We start from the raw sequence: 6156 nt of genomic DNA, 5'->3' as shown, positions 1-6156 counted from the left end.
CTCTTCGCTGATTGGCTGGTGCCCGAAATCGCACTTCCGGGATTTTTGCAAACCATCTAGTGCAGACATGTCAAACTCAGGCCCGGGGGCCAAATTTGGCTCACAATATAATTATATTTGGCCCACGAGATCATATCAGATATAGAGACATTATTTATTTTACATTTTATTTTACATTATTATTTTATATTATACTTGTTCTAGATTCGATGTTTAAGACAACAGATGTTGAAATTTTTCAATAAATATTTAGTTTGGCCCACGACTTAGTCCCAATTAAAAATTTTGTCCCTCTGTGAATTTGAGTTTGACACCCCTGGTCTAGTGTATTCTGATTCCTGACCGAGTCGCTGGAGAGAAATTAAATTGAGCGGAGGCACTAGGTGGCGCTGGCCTGTCTACCTTTAAAGTTCTTTCAGCTTCAACAATCACATATTTGTGGTTGAACAATGGCACCACTTTCTGAAACTTCCGTAAAAACATTGAAATACTCACCTTTGTTTATTTATACTGACGCTGAACTTTGTGCCACTTTTCGTTTCATGTGGATAGACCCAGTAATTACAGAGATATGAACCATAAACCTTAAGATATGAAATACTGATACTTTGCAGTGACGTCCCGCTGTGGGTGTTCTGCATGTATGTCTATGGTGGAATGTTTAGGAGTTACCATGGTGATACAATGCACACATAAGCAAACACTGCCCCCCCCCCCCAACTTAAAATGTTTTGTTTTTTTTTGTAAAAAAAAAAAAAAAAAAAAAAAAAAACATTTTAAGTTGGTCTGAAAACTGAACAAAAAACACAAAATGGATTTAAAGAACACATTTTCCAGATCCTGTTTGGGCGTTTGACCAATCTGTTGTAGTTCAAGTCAATTTATAATTTCATTTATGGTCAGATTGTGTCAAAATAAACCTAAAATTAAAGTCTAAAAACACGTTTTAGATAGAGCAGTGCCTAGAGGAAATGGTGATGACAGCCGCTGCAAGATCTATTGCTGATTTTGAAATGGGCTGTTGCACTGAATAAATAAAGTGGTTTGGTTAGTCAGCCATTGTTCCTTTAGTTCCTTAAACCTGGGCTCTCTGTATCAGCACATTTTTACTACTATTATTGTTGACTCATTACGATTAATAACTTATTTTCTGGTCTTGTATTAAAGCTTTATCAAGTTAGGGTGACCAGACGTTCCTATTTACCCGGGATTGTCCCAGTTTTGAGCCCTGTGTCCCAGCAAATTTATCCAAAACCACTGATTTGTCCCAGTTTTATACAAGAAATGTCCCATGTGTGGCTATTTTTGACCAATTTGATCGTCAAAAGTCTCATAATAATATCATGGACCGTCACAATATATCAAACTACAAGTCTCTTTGCTTAAATTCATTGTTATGGTGCAGCAATAGATAAAAAAATCAAAGGGAACTACATAGACCATGATCCTTTGCTGCTGTCAATGGAGATTTAACATTAATTAACACTTTTAAATCTTAATTGCTCACATTACAACAGAATTCATGTATCATTCGTTCATTTGTTTTTCAAATTAAAACCAAATATAAGAAAATTAAAAAACAACTATTTTCTTCATTATTTGTCTCCAAAACCAAATTGAAAAAAAATGGATAATGATTTGTTTTTCAGTTTTCGATTTAGTCTTTAAATAAATAATGTCCGTTTCTCGTTTCCGTGGCTTAAACAGCGATGCCGGACTTTTGTGCCACATACGGACTGAACCGGGACTGAACAAGGACTAAACTGGTCTCAGTCCTCTTCTCAGTCCCAGTCTGGTCCCAGTCTGGTCCTGGTCTCAGTCCTGGTCTGGCCTGACAGTCTACGTGGGCACACCTCCAGGCCCGTCCCGACACTCAGTCCTGGTTCTGTCCTGGGTTAGTCCTGGTTTAGTCCTGGTTTAGACCTAGTTTAGTCCTGGTTTAGTCCTAGTTCAGTCCTGGTTTAGACCTAGTTTAGTCCGGGTTTAGACCTAGTTTAGTCCTGGTTTAGTCCTTGTTTATACCTGGTTTAGTCCTCAGTTCAGTCCTGGTTTAGACCTAGTTTAGTCCTAGTTTAGTCCTTGTTTAGACCTGGTTTAGTCCTGGTTTAGTCCTGGTTTAGTCCTTGTTTAGACCTGGTTTAGTCCTGGTTTAGACCTAGTTTAGTCTTGGTTTAAACCTGGTTTAATCCTGGTTTAGTCCCGGTTAAGACCTGGTTTAGTCCCGGTTTAGTCCTTGTTTAGTCCTGTTTTAGACCTGGTTTAGTCCTGGTTTAGTCCTGGTTAAGACCTGGTTTAGACCTGGTTTAGTCCTGGTTTAGACCTAGTTTAGTCTTGGTTTAAACCTGGTTTAATCCTGGTTTAGTCCCGGTTAAGACCTGGTTTAGTCCCGGTTTAGTCCTTGTTTAGTCCTGTTTTAGACCTGGTTTAGTCCTGGTTTAGTCCTGGTTTAGTCCTGGTTCAGTTCTGGTTTAGTCCTGGTTTAGTTCTGATTTAGGCCTAGTTTAGACCTAGTTTAATCATGGTTTAGTCCTCAGTTCAGTTCAGGTTTAGATCTAGCTTACTCCTGGTTCAGTCCTGGTTTAGACCTGGTTTAGTCCTGGTTCAGTTCTGGTTCAGTCCAGGTTCAGCTCTGGTTCAATCCTGGTTTAGACCTAGTTTAGTCCTGGTTTAGTCCTGGTTTAGTCCTAGTTTAGTCCTGATTTAGACCTAGTTTAGTCCTGGTTTAGTCCTGGTTCAGTTTTGGTTTAGTCCTGGTTTAGTCCATTTTAAACACAGCAATATTGTAATGTAATAAATCACTTTGAAATGACAGTAACAAGTCATAAATAAATAACACATTACAGTTTTAAAGTCACTTGTCCAACAGTGATAATTAAACATGTAAATGAAACAAAACACAACTCCAGGTCTGTTTTTAACGAGGTAACGACATTAAAACACGACTTAAAGCTCACGAGAGTCATTTTTGTGTAATGTAGGACCTTTAAGAGAAGCTGCCTCACAGTTGACTTTCTCCTTCTCTCACCTCCTCTCTGAACAAACAACAACATTTACTTTGAAACTATTTTCTTATCAGCTTTTATTGTGAAAGGGTAAAACAGGAATTCCAGGAAGGAGCCTCAAGGAAAGGAATTAGGGAAGTAAAGAGGGAGAAGCCAGGCAAGGAGTGACAGAAGAAGAGAGAGACAGAGAGAGACTCGCCAGTACTACAGTGAGTACTACTACTACTACTACTACTACTACTACTATTACTACAAGAGACACTACAAGTACACAATAGGAGCGTGTACTTCTCCTGGCTCCTGTGTCCTGCTCCCTTTTCGCTTTTCCTTCCTAAAGCTGAGGAATGTTCACGTCGGAGTAAACACAGACACACCTGGTTCAGGTACGAGGCCCCGCCCCCTGTCACAGACTCTTCTGCTCTGTGCAGTTCTACTCAGACCTGCTTTTATTATTATAGTCAGTACTACAGTTAGAAGTACAACTAATACTACTACTACTATTAGTACTGCTACTACTACTGCTGCTGCTACTACTACTACTACTACTACTACTACTACTACTACTGCTACTACTACTACTACTGCTACTACTATTACTACTGCTACTACACTGACTACTACTACTACTACTACTACTACTACTATTACTGCTACTGCTACTACAACAACAACAACAACTACTACTACTACTACTACTACTACTACTACAATGCTACTACTACAACTACAACAACTACTACTACAACTTCTACTAGAACTAATACTACAACTACTAACACAAGTACTAGTACTACAACAACAACTACTACTACTACAACTACTACACCTACTACTACTGTAACAACTACTACTACAAGTACTAGTGCTACAGCTACTACTACAACTACTACTACAACTTCTACTAGAACTACTACTACAACTACTAACACAAGTACTACTACTACAACAACTACTACTACTACTACTGCTGCTACTACTACTACTACAACTACTACTACTACTACTACAACTACTACAACTACTACACTACAACTACTACTACAACTACTACTACTACTACAACTACTACTACTACTACTACTACTACAACTACTACTACAACAACTACTACAACTACTACTACAACTGCTATTACAACTACTGCTACAACTACTACTACAACAACTACTTCTACTACTACTACTACTACAGTAATAGTAGTACAGTACCAGTGCAGCTGCAGTACAGTTAGTATTAATAGTATTAGTCGTTGTAGTTATTGTTCTTGATACTTTGCTGTGACATCGTGCCGGGGGTGTGTGTCATGCATGTTTAGGAGTTGCTATGGTAACACAATACACACTAGATAGCAGATAGGGACATGCACTTCCAAGAAAAATTGAGATTGCGTGCTGGGTCCAACGACAAAAATAGTACAAAAAAAAAAAAAAAAAAAAAAAAGAAAAAAAGGAAAGAGAGATTTTAATTTCAGTGACACCACAACGATGTGACGTTTCAGGCCAAGCCCTTCTGTTTAGACAGACGTCACATTGCGGTGTCATTGAAATAAAAATTTGGGAACTTCAAAGAGCACAATGCACACGGTCAAACAAGTTTTAAGGCTGTCTGCAAAACTCAACAAACAAACTTTAAAATTAGGAGCCTGTGATCGATGTGAGTATCCGTGATCCTGTTGTGTTTGGTTTTCTAGCTTATGACTGTAATTTTATTTGAAAGTGACTTGTTTAACAGCTCAGATCAGCTCACGTTTTTGTGGTTCCAGCTCTGTCATGTTATTTATGGTCAGATTGTGTTAAAATAAAGATAAGATTAAAGTCTAATAAAGATTAAAGTGTAATAAACAGTGTTGGGAGTGATAAAAGTAACAAATTACTGCGAAAAAAATTGTAATATTTTACTTGGTACAAATATCAATAACGCGTGTCACAATGGTTTTTTTTTTTTTTTTTTACTTGGATTGAAGTGGTGGGTTTTTGTTTTTCTTCACACAAGTTTGTTAAAATCCCCCGTGATATCAGCAGGGGGACGGGCCCTAGACCGCGTAGACCGGCGCAGAACTCCACGCTGCACGAGGCGAAGTGCAGCTCGGGTTTCTGTCAGGGGCGGTCCTAGATTCCAAGTCCTAGTCCGAAAATAGTCCTGGTTTGGTCCTGGTTTAGTCCTGGTTCAGCACTGGTTTAGTTCTGGTTTAGTCCTGGTTTAGACCTGGTTTAAACATAGTTTAGTCCTGGTTTAGACCTGGTTTAGACCTGGTTTAGTCCTGGTTTAGTACTGGTTTAGACCTGGTTTAGACCTGGTTTAGTCCTGGTTTAGTACTGGTTTAGACCTGGTTTAGACTTGGTTTAGATCTGGTTTAGTCCTGGTTCAGCTTTGGTTCAGTCCTGGTTCAGACCTGGTTTAGCCCTGGTTTAGACCTGGTTTAGTCCTGGTTTAGACGTGATTTAGACCTGGTTTAGTCCTGGTTCAGCTCTGGTTTAGTCCTGGTTTAGTCCTGGTTTAGACCTGGTTTAGACCTGGTTTAGTCCTAGTTTATTCCTGGTTCAGTCCTGGTTCAATTCTGCTTCAGTTCTGGTTTAGACCTAATTTAGTCCTAGTTCAGCTCTGATTTAGCCCTAGTTTAGACCTGGTTTAGTCCATATATGGCACAGAAGTCCTTCATCTTCGCACAGTTATTTTGGTGAGTGTAACTTAAAGTGCTGCAATAGTCGTGTAATATTTTACATATTAAACACATTAATATTGTAATATAAGGAACTACTTTGAAATGACAGTAACAATTCATAAATAAATAACACACTACAGTTTTAAAGTCACTTGCCCAACAGTGTTAATAAATTTGTTTAGTGCACTGTTAGTGAAAAGTTTTCTACTGACCTTAAAACTGCACTGACTTTAGCTCTGAGTCAGTCACACACTCAGTGACTCAGAACAAGACACATTCTTCAGGATCAGGACACATCATGATTCACACTGTACATGTTTATATCTGTACGAGGTGTACTTTTAAAACCTGTTCAGGGCGCACGTACCTTTAAATGCTCAGTGAGGACATAAACTTTGACTCGCTTTGATATTTCTGAACTCTAACCATACAATTGTGTCCATCAGGAACTTTAAAAAGGGCGTATTATGTAAAATAGTTTGTTATGGCGTT

The sequence above is a fragment of the Boleophthalmus pectinirostris genome, unplaced genomic scaffold, assembly GCF_026225935.1.
Source record: "Boleophthalmus pectinirostris isolate CB_2022bp ecotype Guang Dong unplaced genomic scaffold, ASM2622593v1 HiC_scaffold_3, whole genome shotgun sequence".
Taxonomy (NCBI): domain Eukaryota; kingdom Metazoa; phylum Chordata; class Actinopteri; order Gobiiformes; family Gobiidae; genus Boleophthalmus; species Boleophthalmus pectinirostris.
This window is presented reverse-complemented; position numbering follows the sequence as displayed.